This window comes from Podarcis pityusensis, assembly GCF_964106645.2.
Source record: "Podarcis pityusensis genome assembly, chromosome: 8".
In the NCBI taxonomy this organism is placed as follows: domain Eukaryota; kingdom Metazoa; phylum Chordata; class Lepidosauria; order Squamata; family Lacertidae; genus Podarcis; species Podarcis pityusensis.
In genome coordinates, this window is record NC_138033.1 from 10,840,580 (window position 1) to 10,863,953 (window position 23,374).

Here is a 23,374-nt window from a genome sequence, read left to right on the forward strand (position 1 = left end):
GGGGAAGTGGTTGGGGTTTTTTTTCAGGAGACAGCAGAGGAGATAAAGTTCTGCCAAGCTTCTCAGAGGGCGACGGGCCTCCTGCTGCATCCGAAGGACTACAAGCACTCACGGACTAAGGCCGAAGCCGCCAGCCAGCCCAACCCTCAATGCCGACCCGAGCTCCATTCCCTGCGCCCGCCGGTGCGCAAAAAGCTCAGCAGCGCAGCTCGGCGCGAAGAGGGAGAAAGAGCCCCGCGCCTTCGACCCGCAGAACCCGCGAATTATTCGCCTCTCTTTTGGGGTGCCTGCCGCTGTATTCCCCAGAAGTTTGGCCCTCTCCCCACAAGCCGCTTTTCAGTTGAAGTACTCGGAATGGGACGATCCGAACTCGGAAATAAGCCGGACTCACGAGTTATTACTAACTGTGGGTCTGCTCCCCTGGAATGTGGGAAGGGTCGAATTAATTGGCATTTCCTTCCAATTAAACTTGTTGGCTTCAACCCCGAGGCATCCTGGGCTTTGTTGCGAGTTGGGCTGCTGGTGTTTTGTCGGCCTGGGCAGTTGCGTCTGCGTGCATTAAGGAACGCTGTGTGCCCGTGGTCGTGGTCGTGTGAACACGTCCCCAGAGCGTGTGCACATTTAAATTAACGGTGCTGCCTTGCACATATACCTCTGCGTGACCCTGTGTGTGTGTGTGTATTTGTGTAGATCCATTTGGCCCTTGGGTGCTGGTTTCCACAGAATTATTATTTGTTAAATCTGTATACTGTATTACTTATTAAATACGTCTGAGAGGGAGGATGGTCGCCGCCGTCAACTGCTTATTTGGCGCCGTCTCGCATGCCGAGAAGCCTCCGCCCAGTTGTATAACTCCCCACAAGTCTATCCCCCAAAATACCCGCAGCAGCCCACCCAACAAAGCGAATATTGAGGGCGGGAAGGGTAAAGTTTCTTTTCGTAACCTGCACATTATCATTTTACCCAACCCCTTTCAACAGAAGAGCCACAGGGAAAGAGAGAGGGCAACAGGTAACCCTCATTCAATTAGAATGCGCTCATTCAATTAGAACAAAAAACAGACCGCGATCCTAAACACAGCTCCTTGAAAGCTCGTCCCACGCTGCATTTGATGGAACTTTCTTCCCCCAAAGCAGGCATAGGATCGAGGCCTAGCACCAAGCCCCCTCAGTGCCCGAGAAGGGCTCCCCTTAATTGGAGAGGGGGCTTCTTCACACACACGAATATTGCACACCCTTGGAGTGCAGCCTTGCACGAGGGCAGGGCCGCTTCCGCAGAATACTCACCTGCTTCCTCCACGCCAGCTAGCAGAATAGGGTTTGTTGGGCCCAGCCGCCCTCTTAGGAATCTGGCCCAGTTAGCTCAGCCCTGCCTACACCGACCGGCAAAAGCTCCCCAGGCATTTTTTTCTATCTGCAGATACCCATGACCGAGCTAGGCCTTTCTGCGTGCCGAAGCACGACCTCATCGCAGCTCTTTCGCTCGCCTCTCCCCAAAAACCACACTCGGAATGTCCGATTCTCCCCGCCAAAACTTCAGATTCACAACAGCAATAATAAATAACAGCAAATGTACTCATACCACCAGCGCGCTTTACACGGTAGCAAGCAGGGAAGCGAAAAGAAAGAGGAAATGGAAAAGGACAAGTCTCTGCCCGCAAGGAACTTACAAATTACGAAGGGAGGAGGAGGAGGAAAGGGAAAGACAAGGCAGCAGAATAACCGAGGAAGGGTCTATACTTACGGTTTCCCCGCATGTAGATGCATATTCCTATTAAGTTGCATTAGCTTCCCACCCCCACCCCGCCGCGCCCTTTCTTGTCCCCTGCTTCCTTTCTCCCCACGGATTGCCCCATTTGCGCCCCACAAGGGTTTAAAGCCCATCCTTACCTCTTTCCCGCGCCACGCGTCCATCCGAGGGATTTTTTTGGGTGCCCAGAGCGGGGGCAGTGTCCTCCCTGGTTCTTCACGAAGCATCGTCAAGCATTCCGCCAACCCCCCCCCCCCGCGCCCCAGATCAGCCACCCTCCCCCCCCCCCACTCAGCCGGCTTATTTGGCGGCTGAAACGCGCCTCCTCCCCCTCACTCGCCCCCACCCGCACTCCCCCTCCAGCCACCCCGGGGCCGAGCGCGCGGCTGGCCGGGCTGTCAGATAATTACCGCGGCGGCGGAGGAGCCGGTGCCCTGGGCGACTCCGCTCGGCGCCTGGCGAGTGACACGCGGCCCGCAGAGCCGCATCATTTATGGATTCGCCCCCCGGACACGAAAGAAGGAGAGGAAGAGAAGGAGAGAGAGAGAGAGAGAGAGAGAGAGAGAGAGAGAGAGAGAGAGGGAACGCGCACCTGTCTTCCTCGCCTGCCCCTTACACGCTCGTTCCTTCTTCCCTTCCGTCCCTTGCACATTCCCCTTTTCCTCTCCCTTCTTCTCCCCGCTCTGTCCCTTCTTCTCTTAACTTCTCTCCCGCTTCCCTCCCCGGGAGCCCTTCATTCTCCCTTATTCCTTTCACACAGACAACCACGCAACCCCTTTCTCTCTCTTCTCCCGTCCTATTCACATTCCCTCCTTCCCTCTCGCGCTCTCCTCCCCTCTCCTCCTCAGCCTCTCTCCCTTCTTCTTCTTTTTTCACCTCCTTCCACCTCCACACTCTCCTCCTCCTCCTTTTCAGGGCCTCTTTCGCGTTCCCTCCTTTTCTTCCCCCTTCCACGCCCGCTCCTTATCCCGTGTTGAGTTCCTTCTCTTCCTCCTCTTCCCCCGCTTTCGCACTCTACTCTTCCACTATCCTGCCCTCCCTCTCTCCCTTCTGTCTCCCTCTACCCCTCCACCCGAGGAGCGCTAGAAACGAGGAGCGAGGGTGATGGCGATGGGGCGATGAGATGGGGCGGGTGGGGAGAGGGTCCGAGCTCCAGCCGTCTCCTGAGGTGTCCGGGTGCGGCGGCAGAAGCCGCTCCAAGGGTGACGGCGCCTGAGCTCAGCGCTCGGCTCCGTTTGTCTTCATTAGGGGCGGGTGTTTGCTTGTAACTACTCCTCACTTCCCCACAACAGCTCCACCGCCGGCATAAGGCGGGCTGGAGTGGCGGGGGTGTGCGTGGGGGAGGCGGAGGGGGGCGGCGATGAAAGAGACTCTCGCTGCTAGAAGCGAAAGTAAATAGAAAAACAGCCGGAAGAGACGAGGAAGGAGCATTTGCGCTCACCACCACCCCGTCTCCCTGCCACACAACTGACTGTTGTTGTTGTGTTTGTGTGTCAGAGAGAGAGAGAGAGGAGGAACAGGGAGCAAAAAGTCAGCAATCCCCGTCCCTCCCGCAGTTGTAAACGCAAACATGTTTGAACAAGAGATATTTCCCAAGGCAAGAGGGAGTTAAAAGTATTGGCGGCGGAATGGCCCAAAACTTTGATTCAAGCGGTATAGTGTGGGCGAGGAGTGGCGTCCGGCTCTCCTCTGACAAGAACCACTTGTGTGTGTGTCTTCTCAAGCGGATGCTACCAGTTTGGGGGTGGGGTGATGTTTTTTTAGACTGGGATGCAGGTGGAGAAATAGAAGCCTCCGCCTGCCTCCGCCCAGTTGCTCTCCAGCCGCGCAGCTGCTTATGCCCATCTTCCCTCTGCAGGTTATGTCCGTCTATCTCTGTATTTACAAAGGCGGGGGTTTAATACTTCCAACATAGGCGCAGGGACATAAGATCAAATTCCAGAGATCTGGTGACCCGGCCTTAGCAGGGTGGCTGTGTGGCTGGGAGACGGCGGAGGAAGAAACATGATTGACCGGAAATTGAGGAGCGAGAGAAGATAGAAGATAGGCAGGTGGAGTGATGGGGAGACGCTCCACAGAGAGGTGTATTTAGACATCGTATCTGGAACAGAGTCGGTTTAAGACCAGTTTAGCAAGACACATTAGCAACTGAAATCGAAGGGATCGGGGTGTTCAAAAACGCCGATAGATAACAGGGACATCGCAGATTTGTCCCTGCGTTCAGCACCGGGTACAGCTCCGCCTAATAGCGAAATGGCGCTTTTCTCTTCCAAGCGACTCAACACAGAACGCAATACGGATAGACATAACTTCCACCCAGTGTCACCCCCTTGCCACCTTATTTCATGTAGTATCCCCTCACCTGCCCCCCCTTCCCGAGCTCCAAGGATGTCACCAAAGCCCCCGTCTTCCTCTCTGCGCGCCCCCCGCCGCCAGCTCCCAGCCTCTTGTCCTTGGTTGCAGTAATTTTCCGTTTGATTTGGGAGGTAATGCATTTTTTACAAATCAAAGAGGAAGCTAGCAGATCCCCCCGCAGGCCCCCAGGAGCCGGGGCCCAGATGAGAGGCGCAGATCATTTCCTTGTTAGTTTTGATTTCGGTTACCGAGGCTTTCAACTTCCCTCCAACCTCCTGGAGAAATGTTATAACAAGTAGCCGAGGGAATTTTCCCTTCTTTGCTTCCCCACTCCTTCCCTCCCTCCACACCCCCTCCATTTCTGCCCCCTCCTCTTCGCTTTCTCGCTCGGTCTCATCTCTGCATATTTCTAAAGCGAGGGGGGCGTAAAACAGCCGTCCAAAACTGAAAAGAAGGACGCAGCAGAGACACGAGGCACCCAGGACGCCCCCCACCCCCACGCCGCCCCCACCCCTATGAGACCGCCACTTTCTTATTTATATATTTATTCACTCTCTTCCCACAAATTTTCCCCACGCGGTCTTTTCGAGAGATCCAAACATATTTTTTGAAAGTTAGCGTTTCAGGTCAGAGGGATTATAAAATCAAGACACCCAGGTTTTCTATTTTTATTTTGGGTGGGGTCTGGTGTTCTTTTTGGTTAGGATTAAATGTTTGCTGTAAATGTGCCTCCTCTGCACATCGCTGTGATCATTCAAGGGAGAGGATAGCTAGAGCATTCCGTCCATGTTCGGTTCAGCAGAATTTTCAGCCCTACCCGAAAACTGCTTACTTGGAAGCAAGCCCTACTGGGTTCAACAGGACTTACTTTCTAGCAAGCCCAGTTGAGTGCGGTGCGATTTAAGCCCAGGGAAGTGTGTGCAGGAATACAGCCTCGGACGAAAACCCGCAAACGCACTGCAGAGTCACGCGTGTATTGGTTTCCTCACTTGTAAGACTCACATAAGCGACATACACATATTCAGGCGCGCACACCCGCCTCATGCCTAAAGCTGCCATACCTGTCTGAAAAGCCCACCTATGAGCACACTTTGTGGAGCACACTGGAAGACAGGTGGGCAGGTGGAGAAGCACCCGCGCCTGTTTACCAGGGCTGTGCTTACCTGAGAGAAAGTCCATGGAGCTTACTTATCAGTGCGCATGGATAGGATGGCGCTGCATTTTGTGGGTGGGTGTTTTGTCAACCGAGTAAGTAATTTAAGTTAATACGCCTCTGCCTTTTTAAACCGATTCAGCTGATGATAAATTCGCGGGTTACCAAAACCTCAGTATGGGTGCCTTGACAGGAAGGGGAAACTGGCACCTTAATAAAGCGAAATCTCCAGTAACCGTGGAAGAAAAAGCCACAATCTAACCTTGATTATTTCAGAACGTGCAGACTCAAAAAAACAAACAGGTGTGCTCTAAACTGGCAACCCCGCGGATACAAATTGGTCTTCGCCGATTAATCAACTAAAGCGCCAGTTGATTAATCCACCGATTAAAGGTTGCAGCCTGGATCCATACACGCACGCGCTCCCTATGGGTTGTTACCAGAATAAAGCACAGAAGTGACACTTGTGCACAAGCTGCAACACAAGCCTGTTTCTATCACGTACACACCGCACATATACAAACACAAGCCAGGAGGGGAGGGGCACGTATTCATTCGGGCAAGGTTTGAAATGCTAATAGCATCTAACTTTCCGATGCAAAAAAATAATAATCTGGGGTTTTTTCCTCGTTATATGGGGTTTGGGAGGGGGGAATTCGGTGTTTGTACCGCTTCTCTCTTTTTAATCTTAAAGGATATGTTTGCCGATCTGCCCCCTCCTTTCTTTTTTTGGGGAATCGATACTGTAAATTATTCATTGTCATTAATTATCGATTTGGGTATCTAGCGGCGGCGTTTGGAGGATGAAAAGGTTTCTTCCTTCTCCCCTCATTGTTCCATAACCTCCGGCGAAAGAAGCCAGAGCTGGAAGACACCCCCCCCTCACACCCCCTTCCCCCCAACCCAATCCACCAGGCCTGTTCTAAGCAGCCCCTATACACATGTTAGGGCAAACTCCGCTCGATCAATGGGGGATCAATGCGGAGGCATGAAACTAATAGCCAGCGAAGCCTCTTTGATCTGAAATCTCAGATCAAAACTCGAATACCTGCTTCTAACAAGACAGAGAAGGGAGGCGAGGGGAGGGAGAGGAGAGGCGAGGCGGGCAGGGGGCCGGGAAAGACGAGGGAGCCGGCGAGCTTTAAATACCCGACAAATATTTAAACATACAGGTTGCAAGTTTAACAACCGAGGATCGCCCGAGTTTCAGGGGGAAGAAAGGGAAATGTCTGACTCCCTAAATGGAGGGATTTTGGAGTGGGTGGGAGGTGCCGGATACACACACAGGAAGCAGAACGGAAAACGGAAAAGGGCGCCCCCTTGAGGCTGGGGCAAGAGCAAGGGCAGGATCGCTGGTTTTCTGGGAGGCGAGGTAGGAACAAGAAAGAGCAGGGGGTTGTGAGTTGCTCGCGAAGAGGGGGAGCGGGGTGGGCAATGACCAACAGAGGAGGACTACACCGCTTATTATACTGCCCACGTCTCTACGGTCACATCCAGCAGCCCTCCGGGAAAGCGAGCTTGCAATTTATTAAGTAAAGTAATTAATAATTATTTTTTTAACAGTCTAATAGGGCTGCTCCGGTCCCCACGCCTTGTGCTGCCTCGTTTGATTATTTTTAATGTCCTTAGAAGTTCTCAGAACAACACTTTGTTTGTTTGGCGTTCTCCCCACCACCAACAGCCCGAATATCAGAGTTTTTGGCGAGATTCCTTCGCCCTCCTCCACCACCACCATCCCAGATATCCCAGAAGGGAGGCTGGCACTGGCAGTCCGAACACCCCCCCCCCCAATTTTATTCCTTAGATCCCTGTTGCGTAAATCTGAATCCAACCTCACTGTTGCGTACATGTCCCTTTTGGAAACTTCCCACCCACCGACCCCGGAACAAATGCCTCGGGGGAGCAATCACAATTTTGATAATAACTTACTAATTAGAGGAGCAAGAGGAGAGGAGGAACTTCAGCTCCCCACTGGTGCGTAAAACTAAAGCCTCGGCCATCGCTTTCGAGTTTGCAAACTTCCCAGCATAGATATATTGCAAGTTATCCGGGGCAGAGAGACCCGCCTTCTGCTTGCAAACCGTGAGGTAGAGGGATGGTGCCATATAAATAGTTCATGCTAATAATATAGTAACTTGTCGTTTCTGTTGCGCGTACAGGTCTGGTTTTTTTTGTTTTGTTTTTACAGAGGGTAAATAGATGTACTTAATGCTGACCAATGCGCATAACCAGTACATATAATATACTGCTAAAATATATTAATGATACGTTCTGAGACAGATTGCGGTGGGTACCATCTTATCGCAATGACGTGTCTTTAATGCCCTGTTTTTTCCACGTGAGAGCTCGACACTTGATTATGGCCTCGCCTATCAAAATCAACGAGGTTTTCAACGTGCTTAAATCGGGCTGTATGTTGTTTGATAAAACTGCTCTAATGCTTTGTTTATGCACTATATGGACGAAATGCAACCATATAGGGAGAATATATAGGGGGTGCCAACTTGAATAAAACATTGGTGGGGCAGGTAAGCCCCGCTTCACATCATCGATCACAAGACGTGCACACTCACACCATTTGAATGGGAATGCCCATCAACTTTGGGAGAGAGCAGCCCCCTCAAATATTTTATAGGGGGGTAGCGGCGAAGGGAACCCGGCCCCTAGGAAATGGCAATATATCTATATTGTGTGTATGCACCAGTTCTTTCACTCATTTCGTGATTCGTTTCTACTTATATCCCGCTTCTCTTTCCCAATAGAAACTCAAGGTGACGAACAGTATCAACGCAAGGATAACATTACAGTAAAACATTTAAAAACACATAGACTGGTTGGATCCTGCCGCCTCTGGATTTATTGGTACTGCTTCTGTAACAATTCCTCATATAGCGTGTGTGTGTGTTCGAGGTGTGTGTGTGTGTGTGTGTGTGTGTGTGTGTGTGTTCGGGTGCGTGTGTCAATTGGAGGGAAAGTTTTCCACGTTACTTACTTGAGCGTAAGGCTCGTTAAGCTCCGCGGACTCTTTTTCTGAGCAAGCGTGCGTACCGGCAGTCACCCAGGGAATAATAATAATAATAATAATAATAATAATAATAATAAAAAATGTGCATGAATTGGAATCGTGGAAAGGATAGTAGCCGTAATGATACCGATGGCAATCATGAGAACCCCGATTATATCTGGTGCAGTAGGGCTGGACCTCCAGGAAAGCTTAAGCCATGATTGTACAGGCTAAAAGTCGTCAAGATGCTTCAAGGCTTTTGTAACTTGTCTATCGCTTTCCCACTAAGCGTTCAAAGCGCTTTACATAGATCATATCCATAATGATTGCATTAGTGAGGCTGTAGGAGAGAGGGAGAGGGAGAGGAATTGCAGGGCATTTCCTGAAAGAGAGAAACAATACAGTCGTAAGGGGAAGTGGATGTGCAAACGGAAAGTGGAATCTACTCTAGCCGAGAGTTTGTGGGTTATCAGGAGGCGGATGCCGAACCACAGATGCAGAAAGATTTAGACTGCGGTGATATGCACATTTACCCAGGGGCCTATTGCTCGTGCTTGTTTCTAAGTACGCAAGCACAGGGTGGCTCTGCTGAGACTGGCCGCAAGCCAGTGTGTGATTTGGCTCACTTGCTAGAGCCAGCTGTTTTCATTAGCGTCACCATTTAAGGTACAGGGCGCTCTGCAGAGTCCCATCATCCAGCCCTCGAGGCTCTTACAGCGTAAAGTCTTAACAGTCAGCCCAAAAGTGAACCACTCTTAATTCCCAAAGAGAGAAGAAATCTGAGCCTCTGGCTAGGCGTGCATACAAAAGCACAGTGTTTGCCAACCCGGTGCCCTCCGGATGTTATTGACAACAACTCCCATCAGCCCCAGCCAGCACTGATGGAAGTTGTAGTCCAACAACTTCTCGAGGGCGCCCGGTTGGCGAAGCCTCGGTAAGTACAACGGGGCTTATTAGGGCAAGCGTGACTAGGAAGGCAGCCTTCACTCTGCCATTGAAAACAGCGAGATGGGAACGTGGCCTGGAGAATCGCACCCTTAAATATCGACAACGACGGACACAAGAGGAGAAAGATGAGATGGGGATAAAAGCCAAATGTGACAGAGACAGGCGTCTGGCCAGGCAGACGTATTATATGCAACGTACTATATCCAACACGCATTTCAAAAGAAGAGGGGAGGGGAGAGCGACGACCACTGGCCCTGGCAGCGCGATCCCAGGCGTGCTTCGTCGGAATAAAGTCTCATTTTGCTCGGGAGAAGCTTAGGCTCAAGTGTGTCAAAGGCCATTAACGTCTGCAACCTTTAATGCGCGCAGGTCTTCCAACAAGAGTAACAGCCCTTCCACTTTAAATAGCTTCCATCTTCCTCTCTGCTCAAACTACAGGGAGGTTGGGAGGGGGGGAAGCCTCAGCAAAGACATTCCTGCCTTTTATTCTTTTGAGGCGGGGTGGTGAGTTGGACAAAGAGGCTACTTTGCTGAAATGTGTGTTTAAAGACCACAGCGTTCGTCGTCCGGCTTGAGACGCTCGTCTTGACAAATTACTGTTTTTCTCTCTTCAACCACCTCCTCCGCCGCCCCCCACCCGCCCCGCGCGCCGCAAATATCCAAGGATAATGAAGCATATGTTTCAGAAATGGGGGAAAAAAGAGAGAACCCGCTTGGCTTCATGAATTGGCTCGAGAAAGGAAGGATGCGCGGGGAGGCGGGTGTTGCAACTGCTTTTTCTCGAAAGTCGGAACAATGCATAGAAAAGCGTCCACGCTGAATAGGAGACAGAGAGAGAGAGACAGAGAGAAAGAGAGGGGGGAGAGAGAGACTAAAGTGATACGGACCATCCAAGCTCCCCTGTTAACACAATCTTCTAAACTGAAATTAAAATTGATTTTTCTTTTTTCCCTTTAAAAAGAATTCATATTTTCTCTGATCTTTCTAAAATAAAGAGCAAGGGAGCAAGAGAGGGAGGGGAGGGAGAGGACAAAAACAATGTCACTCTCTGTCACTTGGGGTGAGAGATAGGTGGGTGTCGTCGTCCCCCCCCCCCATCTCTTTTTCTTTTTTCTCCAATGGCTCTGAAAGTTTTCCTATCCAGACAGTTATGGCGATCCGACGATTATTTGTTCACGAGAGTGGAAGACATTGGGCACAAACTGAAAAAGTAAAAAGTAAAAAAACCCCCAAAATCGCGTGTCGCCAGTGAAGAGAAACAAATGCATGGGTTTTTTTGGGGGGGGCGGTGGTGATGGCCAAACCTGTATGGCTCTATATTGCAACATTTTATATTCCCTTCAAGAAGAGATTGCAGTGAAGGTTTTATAGAAAGGTCCTGACTTTTTTTCTCTGTATTCACTCTTCTGAATTCCAAAGGTTTGCACTGCTGTGGTCCCTTAACTTTTCCCATACATTTCCCCCTTTAATTCCTAAAAGGTTTTTTTTTTAAAAAAAGAATCGTAATGCTTTTATCGCGCGCGCACACAAATTCTTAGTCAGTCCCATCTAGATACTGCAGCTTATCTAGTCAACCACACTTTGACCAACTTTAAAACAAGTCCCTTCCTTCCTATAGATTAAATGGTGAATTATTCTAGAATAATGAGATAGACCACATTTTTGGGGCGGGGGGGATCGTGTAGGAACTGGTAATCAGGAGTAAAGGAAAAGGACCCCCTTCCCTTTCCAAAGATTAGAGGAAGAGGTGAATAGAAAGGAATGGATACGCATTGGGGGAAGAATGCTGATGAAAAGTAATTTCTCATAGGAAAAGAAAGGAAAGTATTAAGGAGAAGGGGAAGAAGGAAAGAATCAAGTAATGGGGAAAGGAGGTTAAACATGACTGTGAAAGTAAGAGACTGGGGTAAGAAAGAACACACACTGTGTGTGTGTGTGTGTGAGAGAGAGAGAGAGAGAGAGAGAGAGAGAGAGAGAGAAACAAGAGCAAAAACGAAAGCGCATGAAAGTGGAGAAGGCTGAAAATTGTCCCTGAGTGGCTGATTTTTTATTTATTGTTTGTTTGTTTAAGGAAGAAAGAAAAAAAAGAACCAAGGGGAACCGTCAGAAGTTAAAATGCTGATAAATCCCAACACCCACCTCTTCCACCCACCCGCCCCCTTATCCCCCTCCCCATCGCTGCTTTGGAGACGCATAACACACCGAGAAACCCCTCCCGGCTGCTTGGTTTCCCTTTGAAATCTCCCCCTTAATGAACATCTCCCGGAGCACTAGAGTATCATAAATAAATATATACACTCTGGATCCGGGGAGATGAAATCAAACTCCCCCGCTCCCCGTCACCTCCCGCCATCGCGGTGCCCAAAGCTAAGAAAAGCTCGCTTCCCTCGTCCCTAGCAAAGCTTCGAGAAACTTTTGGACCCATTTTGGATTCAGAGGAAAGAGTGACAGAGGTGACAGCTGCGGGGTGTGTGTGTGGTAGTGGCAGGAAGCGCCCCCCCCCCCCACGAAGCTCACTCTGCAAACTCCTCCAGAATCTGCGCTTGGTTAGAGCTGCGCGACGCTGAAGTGGCCTTCGCCCCTGGAGGGCGCAAGAGAGCAGCGCTGCCACCAAGGAAACAGCCAGGAGACTCATTGCCGCCGCGCGGAGCTTCCTTGCACCCTTTAAATGCCGTTCTCTGGCCAGCCACCTCTCCGCCAGAACCAGCAAACAGGGTCTTCCAGGGACTTCCGCGGCAGGCAGGCAGACATGAACTCATTGGGCGGCCTTGAGGGGAAGCAGCTACGTCGCAGTCTCTGTCCCATAGAGCCCTTCAAGGCGGTGATTGCCTCTCCCCATATGAACCAGCCTGGACCCTGGCCTGAGATCACCATCTGAAGCCCTTCTTCGTGCGCCCAGAGGTGCAGAGGGTGGCAGCACGAGGGCGGGCCTTTTCGGTGGTGGCTCCCCGTTTGTGGAATGCTCTCCTAGGGAGGCTTACCAGGTGCCTTCATTACATATCTTTAGGCATCAGGCGAGAACGTTTCTTTATAAGCAGGCCTTTGGCTCATTAAACATTATATGGCCTTTTAAATGTGTTGGAGAGGGCTGTTATTGGTTTTTTTTTAAAAAACACCTGTATTTTTTGTTCTCATTTTGTATTTTTATGTTATGAACTGTCCTGCAGTCTTTGGATGAAGGACGGTATACAAAATTGAATGATAATAATAATAATAATAATAATAATAATGTGTGCAGCCTTATATGTTATTAGGCAATGTAGGCGAGGTGCTTTGAAAACTCAAGGAGCACACCATTTATTTATTTTAAAATAATTTCCATCCCACCCTTCCTTTCCTTAGAATATTATAGTGGTTTACACTAAAAACAGTAAAACAAACAAAAAACTGCAACAGTACAGATCTCCTAAAGGGTGGGCGTTCCAGAGGTGGGGGGCCACCACAACCCCCCTTCCCTCCCCCCCTCTTTCTCTATATAATATAGCTATATATATATTCCTGCCTAAGTCGTCCCCCCGCCAACTTGCAGGTATTCATGAGATGATAAAGACTGTGTGTGTGAATATATATATATCTTTTGCCTACCTAGTTATATATTCATGGATCCATTCCCAACTGAACTGTGTCTCCTATATCACTTCCTAATCTTTTTTTCCTTCTTCTTTTTCTTCTTTCTGGTGCATTCCAGTCCACACAAAGCCGTACCCTACAACCATCCATATCCACATGTCGAACCACCCTGGGATTAATTTGAGCAAGAGTTCACCACCACAACCTGTTCGGAAGGTTCAGCCTCATCATAATTGGAGGCAGTAATAAATAAGGAGAGTGCCTCTGGGTATGTACAGAGTGCGCTCCGCAGCACCACTGAGTAACTACAGCTAACCAGCACACACATCTGGGATTAGAGATTCCAGGTCATTGCAGAGATTTTCAGCCTTTATATATATATAAAAATCAACCACACACAAAACACACATAAAGCCTTACATCCTCTCCATCAGTACCCACAATCCATCGACATTCTCTTCAGTCTTTCCATCCCTTTCTGACGAATGTATCTGTTTATCCATCCATCTTTCTCTTCCTTTCTTTCTCTGTATCTATGCATATCTTTTATCTCCCCTTTCCATGTATGCATTGTCTATCTATCCGTCAAATCTCTTTTTCCTTCCTTCATTTTCTCCCTACAACACCCCCCCCCGCCGCAAATGGAGGCTGTCGGGAAGGGCCTCATCCCATCCTCTCTCCTCTTGGCCCGGGTCGCCATCTCTCCCTGAATATTCAGCTTTTGAGCACACCTCCCACTCGGGGACTGGAATAGCCTGACAGGGTTACTCTCCACCATGACAAGAAAATGTAAAAACCAACCGAGACGCCCTTTTGTCAGCGGAGGGTGCGGGGTGGGGGGGACGTGGCCGGCTGCGGAGCGACGAATCCTCAGGGGGGGCTGCTCAGCGAGCGGCCGCCGGGCTCTGCTGCAGCGCCCAGGCGCTCTGCCTACCAAGTAGCGTCGGGCCGGAGGAGCGAGACGCTGCCTTAAACGGGGCGCGTGAAATTGAAAGCAGGGCGCAGTTTAGCAAAATGTGGAAAGGGGGAAAGTGTTTTTTTTTAAGCCACCGAAGAGAGGAGGAGTTGGCGTGGTGGTGATGGATCGGTCACCCCCACAAACGCCGGGGGGATGTGGAAGCGGGAATAAGTTCTGTAACACAGTGACTTGAAGGGCAATGATTCACACACGCACACACTTCCATTGACAACTCGGTTCCAGAGGCTGCTGAACGTGTGAACTGCTTTCACTTATGGAAAATCGACGAGTTTGAGGTGGCGCCAGGTAACGCAGACTCTCGGTCTCCGGCGCTTGACCTGCCACTGCGCATACCGCCTGGTTCAAGCATTAAATGATAAGATGCGCGTGTGAAGGGGCCAGCAGGAAACCCAAGTTTTCAAGCACTTAACAGAAATCGGTTCACGCCACCTGCTGATCTTCCAGTAACCCAGTAATTGCGGAAGTGGCATTAGATTTGTCTCGACCCATTCAGACATGGAGGTAATCCCTTGGTGCGGTAGTCACCAGGTAACGGACACGCACGTCTGAACCAACCCTTTGCTTGGGGTTTATTGGCGCACTGAGGCCAAGGTCAGCCTGGAAATACTCGGTGCCTGGGAAGGGAAATCTCAAGTCACCTTACTCGCAGCGTTGATTACTTCCCATGCTTTGCTCTCTCTCTCTCTGTGTGTGTGTGTGTGTGTGTGTGTTTAAGAACTACAGAGATTGATTAGGGTTACCCAGACATAAGTTCAGTGGGACATATTCTCGAATAAGTGTATTTAGTTTGGCAACCTAAGCATCTCTGACGTCTACTGTGCGCGATTTACGCCAGAGCGCACGGGAAACTGCTTCTTTTAGCGTAAGTAGACCAACGCGACCTGAGAAAGGGGGTCTCAGTCCTCCAGGCACCTTGTTTTGATTCGATACCTTTCGGACGCCTTTACCGAAGAATTGTGGAAACGGAGCAACCCTCGACGGAGAGAAGCGCAGATCAGGAGACACCGCTTCTCTCCCGGGAGATGTCTCCAAGAATTGGGCTGGAAAGACAGCAGGAAACGCAGACCGGGTGGTGGGGGACCCACGGTGCGCAGGGGCCTATCTTGGTCAGGCGGCTCCGCGCTGATGGATCTGGGCGGTGCGGGAGATCCTCAAGGCCACTGGTTTGGCGAACTTGGGGAGGGGGGGGTGTTGTATTGGTATTAACATCCACAACCACTTTGCAAACACCCAGCGGGCTGCGAACGGCATCGATTTGCAATTAGGCCGCTCTAATACGCGCCAGATTATGGCAAGGACGCAAAAGGGGGCCGGGAAGTGGAGAGGGGAGACTGGAGAAATCTTCAGTCACATCAAAGCGACTCTCCCCACCCAGCTCCGAGCAAAAGACGGTGCGCTACAGGCGAGATAAAAACCCAAAGCAAAGATCCCCTTGACGGCACCTCCTATCCTTAGGTGACCTTTCTTTACCGTTCCCCTCATTTATTTCCGCATAGGGTCTCTTTCTCCCTCCCCCTCTCTCAAATGCTTCTGAGATCGACCCCCTGCCCAAATAAAAACAAGTTTGTTCCTTCTAAAAGAAAAGATCCCCCATTCTTTTTAGAAACCCCAGTGTGGATTGTTTTTTTTTAATGATTCAATTGCGCGTCGTTTTAAATTCTCCCCCTTTTCGTTAGCATCTAGGTGGCTGCGGGGCTGTTTGTGCTGTTCGTGATCCCAGAGGGAAAGGGGAAGAGGAGGCAGGCGGATGTTAGGGAGAGAGCTTTGGGAAAGAAGCGGGTGGATTGGCCTTAAGCTGCGAAAGGAGGTTGGGGGGTGGGGGAAGAGAGAGAGAGGACTGAAGCGCCGGGTTGCAAAACAAATAGGATGTGAAATCTGGAGGCAAGAGGAAGAAAGGGAGAAAGGGAGAATGAATGAAAGAACCTCATTCCTTCTCCAGCGTGGGACACCGAGCAGTTCATAAAGACTCTGGCAGCATCAAGTGGGTGACCTGTGAAATGGATGGAGCCATTGTGGAGCCATCGACAAGCTCAGCGGGTCTGTTGTCCAGTGCGGAGTAGGGAAGCACTAAACCATCACGTGTTCAGCAGGCATTGGCGTAGCCAAGATTTATTGGGGGGGGACCTCTATGTTATTGGGGGGCAGAATCTGTGACGCAATTGGTCAGTTAGTTAAGTATTTTTATTTATTGATTTAGGGGAGGGCAGCTACCCCCCTCCCCGCACCCTCCTAGCTATGCCCATGTGAGCAGGCATGTTTGTTGTCCGCCCTTATTAAAGTCACACCGATATTCGTAAGGATCCCGGGACTTTGAGAACAAGGAAAGTTACTTCCTGGATCTCCTTCCCACGACCAGCAAGGCAGCAAGTACCTTCTCCCCAACTCCAGCTATCTCCCCTCCGTCCTAGTCAACTCATGGCAGAGTAAAACTAATGTTTACGTTTTATGCTTTTTATTGCTGTAAGCCGCTTTGATCTTTTTTGTGACGTAGCGGTATATATTTTTTTTAATTATATAAAACAAACAAGTAAAAACAAAACAAAAAAACCTATCATTTATATCAACCCGATTTTCAGGGAGATTTCGCGCACCACGCAGAAACCAACTCGGGTGTGTCGCCCAAGGAGAGCAGTGCCCCTATTTCAGCTTTTTCTCTGAGAGACGCACCTGAGTGGTACACGTACCTGTCTCAAACACCTGTTTGGGGGGAAAGATCAGGTACGTGTACCTACGTCCTTAAAGATGTGTCGCCCGGTCCTCGTCCTTGGTAGCGGGCGGGGCCAAGGGACCGACTAGGGCTGAGAATAAGGGTCTTCCGCTGCCTTCCTTCCATTTCATTTCGGGGTGCTTTGCGCAGGAGACCTTCCCGCTGCATTGTTGCCAAGGTCTTCGCGCTAGCAACTTTGCTTGTCTCTGAAGTCTCTGGAGACATGCCAAAAGTGTGGTTGGGCTTTAATCCCCCCCCCCGGCTCCCACCTCCAAAGAAGCACCTCAAATCCATTCACTGAGAATTGTCCCATTAAAGTCAATGGATCTTGCTTCTAGGTCATTTCAGAATCGGGGCGCTGGAGCGAGAGAGCAGTGAGCTCTGCTGAAATGTCATACCTTCAAGTGCGTATAGTACTTCTTCCGCCAACCCCGTCAAGGTAGGCAGGCTGGCAGCTTTTACATGTGTGTTTAGGAATGGAGGCGGCTGGGCTGGGGAGCCGGAGAACGGAGCGAGCTCTCGGATGAAGCACTGCCACTAGTCCGGCCAACGGGAGTGGATCCTAGCACGCTCTCCGGATTGGGAGCGGGCGCGGGGACTCGAGGATGATAATTTGTTAATTTATCAAAGTGACGGCGGTTTGATCTCAATCTCTCATAATGATGGGACGTTAATTAAACTTGTAAGGTCACTTACGCCGATGGCTCGCTCAGTGTGTTTGCTAATTGAACTCTAGGCTCCCAATCGCACACCCAATTTGTCAGGGGCGCCTCTGGCAGCCACGGGGAGACGAGGAGGAAAAGGAGCTTTGCAGCGCGCGGGCACGCGCGTGTTGGATTGGGCGTGGGGAGATATAAATGCCAGCGAAACAGAGGGAGACAAATCTGAAATACCAGCAAAGGGTTAAACAACAAAAAGCAAGCAAGCGCATTCCTGGACTCTTCCAGGTACTGTTTTGTTAAAGAATCAGTGCTTCTCTTGCCTAGTTGTGAATGCCTAGGCCTATCATGCGCAACCGTTCATATTGTGAGTGTATACACAGACTGCCCCAACAGACTAAGGGTGGTTTACACATGTGTGTATATCTGTAACAGCAACAACGCTTAGCATTTATATTTCACTCTGTGGAGTGCCAATAAGGCTTCTATTAGCTCAGTAATCCTTACAACCATCTTGGTGCTGTAACAGGGTCGAATTCTCACCACCTCAATGTTGGCAGGATAGAAAGGGTGATGTGGGGGCATGTCTTGCTTATGACCCTCCCAAATGTTTAGGGTGATGGGGAGGTTTGAAGGAAGGGGGAAGTAGTAAAAGGTAAAGGGACCCCTGACCATTAGGTCCAGTTGTGACCGACTCTGGGGTTGTGGCGCTCATCTCGCTTTATTGGCCAAGGGAGCCGGCGTACAGCTTCCGGGTCATGTGGCCAGCATAACTAAGCTGCTTCTGGCGAACCAGAGCAGTGCACGGAAACGCCGTTTACCTTCCCCGCCGAAGCGGTACCTATTTATCTACTTGCACTTTGGCGTGCTTTCGAACTGCTAGGTTGGCAGGAGCAGGGACCGAGCAACAGGAGCTCACCCCGTCACGGGGATTCAAACCGCCAACCTTCTGATCGGCAAGTCCTAGGCTCTGTGGTTTAACCCACAGTGCCACCCGATCAGCTTCATACCAGCATGCTCCTCACTTGAGGAGTGTGAACTCAAGCGATGGCGGGCATGTGTGAATGTGGTTTGGCAGATATAACATCTCAAGCATTCATCATTAACTGAAATGCCTTTTTTCTCAATGAAGTCAGTTCACTCACTGACCTGCCACACATCAGGCCTTATATGGAGTTGGACAACTGATCCATCCAGCACAGAATGTCTGCACTGACTGGAAGTGGTTCTCCAGAGGTTCAGAAGTTCAATCTCCAAGTCCTACCTTGAGATTGAACTTCTGCATGCAGAGCTGATAATCTACCACTGAGCTGTAGCTCAGTGCCCTGACTAGCCTGCCTTCTGTCAGTCCACCAATTGCCTTACAACCAGTCCAGAGGGTGGCACTGTCTCCTCTTTGCCTGCCACCTCACAGCTGCCCCCTGTAGAACCTAGCAAGTAGGAGAATTAGTTCTCTCTGCCTATCATTGGCTCTGGCGCCTCCTACTGTTACACTCTCGGCCTTCTGCCCTCCCATCCCCAATGAGTTTCAGCCACAACTTGATACCTGTTGTGGGGTTTGCAGCCAAATCACAAATGCATGTTTTGCTAGACAAGCACGGGACTAGTGCACAGCGAGTTCTTAAAGTTCCTAGAAAGGACCCTCTGTGTGGTCACTTCCCCTGTTTCCTCTGGGCAGAAATTATGTAACAAAGGAAATACAGTGGTACCTCGGGTTGAAAACTTAATTCGTTCTGGAGGTCCGTTCTTAACCTGAAACTGTTCTTAACCTGAGATACCACTTTAGTTAATGGGGCCTCCTGCTGCCGCTGCACAATTTCTGTTCTCATCCTGAAGCAAAGTTCTTAACCCGAGGTATTATTTCTGGGTTAGCGGAGTCTGTAACCTGAAGCGTCTGTAACCCAAGGTACCACTGTAACCTGTTATACTTCCTCCTGCTTCTGAGGAGACTCTTTTTTCACCATGCTTCCACACTGATCAGACATGTGCCTGGGGGCTCCACACACATGCACTCTATTTTGCAGCCAATATTGGTATTTTGTACCTCAGAAGTTTTTCTTACCTGTATTGTAGTTGCTGCCTGCATTGAGATGTAAGTAAACCTTTTTTGTTTATCTTACTAAAATGCATGGGCATAGCCAGGGGGATGGCTGCTCCCCCCCCCAAATCAAGCAAATAAACGAAAACACTTAACTAACTGACCAATTGAGTTACAGATAGCTCGGTTCTGCCCCCCCAACAAAAGTCCTGCCCCCCTAACATAAATCCTGGCCATGCCCATGCTAAAGCATGTGGTTCATTCTCTGCAATGTGAGTGAAGAGGGGGAGGTCAGCAGAGTACAAATGAAAAGGATTAAAAAATGTGTACTTGCCTTATTCCTAAACTTCAGCAAGTTGCAAAAGGCATAAGTGTTCTACTTTGCTAAAAAGGCTTCACTTACTTTTGCATTTCTCCCACACATATGGGATAGGTGGTTTAAATTTTAATCTACAGATTTAATCCTCAATCCATCTCCTACACCTGTGGCATGGAGTGGTGATTTGCATGTGTGAATGGGGCCACCATAGATATAATACCATACACACATTGTACATATTTCCTCAAACACAACGCTTGTCGATGGCATCTGTTCACACATTCAAGCTGCTATCACCATGTTTTGAGGTTTTCCAGTAACGTTATCACACATCCAGGTCAACTCTTGTGGCAAACATGCATCTGTATGGCAGCCCACATAAGTCAATTACCTCAATTCAAGTGGCGATTTGCATGTGTGAATGAGACTATTTGGATAAAAGGGTCCCACTGCCTAGTGAAATCCTTTAGTATGTAGAGTGAGCAGTGTTTGGCTAGTGAATCTTGGTTGGAGAGTAGACTTTACCTGTTTCTAATCACACAGAGAGATGCTTGTGGAGTGAGAACAGCAACAAAGTGCTTAATTGTAGGAAGGACACAAGTTGGATAGGAAAGCAATTGTGCTTGCTCCATTGTCCTCTCAGATCCAGGGTAATCTCTCGTATTGAGGTTTGAGAGGAGGAGGAGGCAGAGGAAGAGGAGGAGGAAGCTGCAAACAGGACACATCTGAGATTATCAATCTAAACATCAAAGAGATAGAGAAGGCAGTTTATGTATTATAGGTACAGGGATAGCCTGGGAATGTGGAGATCCCTCACTCTGCCTGCCTCCTGCACACCCTTCTTCTGCAAGTTGAGTTGCATCCGAACTTCCAACAGGGAGCAACACTGATCCAAAACCACACACTGAACTTTGGCAGCAGTTCACATCATGTTCAACTCAATGTTTTTCAGTGAAGTCACTACATACACTCATTTACAAATCAAGCATGCAGGTTGTCCTAGCACAAGCAACATATCTAATTACACCAGCATTCATACGTATACAGAAAAACAGTGGAGCACTGTAACAACATTATTGCAGTGCAGAATGTTCTGGATCAGAGTTCTGGGACTTCCATTTCTCACCCTTAGCCTCATTTCCGACCCCGTACCCTTCAAAAGTCAGCCAGCCATGCTGTTGTTGTATATTCTCAGCGTGAACCAGGAAGCAGTGGGGGCTGGTCCATTAGGACAAATGGGGCACAGCTCCACCAACCTCATTCTGGCAGTCCCCACTTGCCTGCCTTCTAACTCATATCCAATCCAAGGGATAGCCCTGACCATCAGCTTCCTTAGTCTCAGTGTTGCCCTTTTAGGACTCAGCAGAGAAGAGGATAGGGACAAACTAGACTTTCATTGGCAAAATTAGGGCTCCTTGTCTTCCGCCCCACCAGCACCAATGAGCATCAGCCACAACTTCCAGGAAGTGACCTAGCCTGCAGTTTACCATGATGTCGATTGATTGACAGGTGGGATGTCCCACCCACCTGTCAAAGTTGGCCCACAGGGGTGGGGACCAATAAGGATCTGGCCCACTAGGCCAAGAAGGTTCCCTGCCTGATAGATATATAGATACAGATGTCTTTGTCCTCCTATTCCAGCCACACTGTACAATTTGCCCTTCCACCTAGTTATCAAGCTTTCCACCTATCGCTCACACAACATTTTATTTCCCTCTCCTACCCAGTCGCCAGATTCCACACCACCCCAGTTTCTCAATATTTTAAAATGATTAAAAATTTTTAAATATGAAACAGTTTATAAATGCTCAAAAAATGCTTTTAAAAAATGAAGAAAATATTCAACGCCACCAAGTTGTTAGATTCTTTGCTCAGGGTCGTTAAAACAAAAAAAGGATTGTGAAGAACTCCTAAAAGACCTCTCCAAATTGAGGGAATGGGAGGTAAAATGGAAAATGCAATTCAATGTAAACAAGTGTAAAGCGATGCATGTCATGGCAAAAAAAAGGTCTTAATTCCACCTACATGCTCCTGGGGTCTGTACTGGTGGTGACTGCCCAGGAACAAGACTTTGGGTTGTAGCAGACAGCTTGATGAAGACACCCACCCAGTGTGTGGCAGTGATGAAAAACGCAAATTCCATGCTAGGAATCATTAGGAAAAGAACTGAAAACAAAACAGCCAGCATCACACCACCATTATACAAATCTATGGTGCTACCGCATTTGGAATACTGTGTGCAGTTCTGGTTGCCTAACCTTGAGAAGGATAGAGTACTGTTGGAAAAGGTTCAGAAAAGGGCAACCAAATTTCTAGAATCAGTTCAGGAGGAGTTCAGGGGCAGGGCAAGAAGTTCAGAACTGAACGGAAGCAAAGGGAGATGTCCTAACAAGATCCTGCTGCCCCCAACAAGCTTTGAAAGAGGAGGTGTGATGTGCCAAACTCACTTGTGAGACTCCTCTTGCCTTGTGGGAATATCAAGATTTCAACAGCACGCTCTGCCACGGTGGGTGGGTGGGCCTGCTCCCATCTGTGAATGCAACCAGCTAGCAGTGTTTCTCAAACTTGTGCCTCCGGCAGTTGTTGGACTACAACTCCCATCATTCCTAGCTAGCAGGACCAGTGGTCAGGAATGATGGGAGTTGTAGCCCAACAACAGGTGGAGTCCCAAGTTGGAGAAGCACTGATAGATGAACCTTGCTGTAGGCCTCTAGTATATTTAAGAATGTAATATTTGTCCTGCTGGATCAGACTGCAGTTGACACCCATGCCATACATTTAAAACATTCCTCTCCAAAGAATCTTAAATTTATGGTGGGGGTGGGCCTTTTATGTAGTCCAGGATTCTGCTTTCAATTACACAACCCTTGGAAGCTCACAAGCAGACCTCAAAGATAATAATAGAATCACAGAACCGTAGAGTCAGAAGTGGCCCCGAGGGACATCTAGTCCAACTCCCTGCAATGCAGGAATCTTTTTGCCCGACGTGAGGCTCAAACCCACGACCCTGAGATTAAGTGTCTCGTGCTCTACCAATTGAGCAATCCCTTACACAAGGTAGCTAACCCCACTGGAGTTTTCCTTCAGCAATTGGTGTTGCCAAGAGGTATAGACTGGCTCTGAATATGCAGGCTTCAATTCATCATCATAATTAATAGCCATTGACAGATGATCGGTGTGCCTGATCCTTTCAAAAAGCTGTTAAAGCTAACGGCCATCATTTTATCTTGTGACGGAGAGTTCCACAAGCTAAGTGAATACTTTATGAATAGGCAAAATGTGTCCTTGGTGAGCTCAGGCGCTCTTAAGACTGGATTTTGTCTCTCCTTGCCATCACCCATGACCACCCGTTTGAACCCAGCCAGCGGGTTGATGATCCTTATCGGGGATGGGTGAATCTGTCAATTTTGCCCGATATACACATATTTACAAAGCATATTTCCCCCTGACTTCAAATCATAGAATTGTAGAGTTGCAAGGGACTCCAAAGGTCATCTAGTTCAACTCCCTGCAATGCAGGATTTGCAGATATATAAAATGATTGCATGTTATTTTCACTTCTAGATGCATTTGATTTTGATGGAGAACGGCACTGCAAAATTCAAAGGTTTAAGGGTAGCTGCAGTCACGGTATGCGTATTCTTTTAGATACTACAGATTAGTTAGATTTGCCTTTAAATGCAAACTGAAATAGAATTTCTCCACCATCTCTAATCCTTATATACATGGGGACTTGCACTGAAGGGGCTGTTGCAGTTGTTCATGTCCTTTGAAGAGGCAACACTTCCCAGCGCTACTTGGCCGGAAGCTGTACCTCAGCAGGGCTTGGATAAGATCAGAGGGGACGGCAGGCTATTGAAATAACAAGAGACCTACAAACAACTCTCAGTGTC

General features: G+C 49.1%; 1 protein-coding gene across 5 annotated transcripts in view; it reads right to left on the reverse strand.

The window, feature by feature from the left end:
• The window catches only part of ERFL (ETS repressor factor like), a 154,879-nt gene that overhangs the window by 19,572 nt on the left and 111,933 nt on the right, over positions 1–23,374 (reverse strand). The window contains exon 1 of one of the 5 annotated variants that reach the window (XM_081019072.1): positions 8,250–8,270. The exons of 2 other annotated variants lie outside the window; for them this stretch is intronic. The gene's annotated coding sequence lies outside the window, so the exon portion shown is untranslated. Of the gene's footprint in view, positions 1–1,889; positions 1,949–2,159; positions 2,982–8,249; positions 8,271–23,374 lie in introns of those variants that run through there. 2 more of the 5 variants (XM_081019071.1, XM_081019070.1) reach the window with 2 other exon arrangements.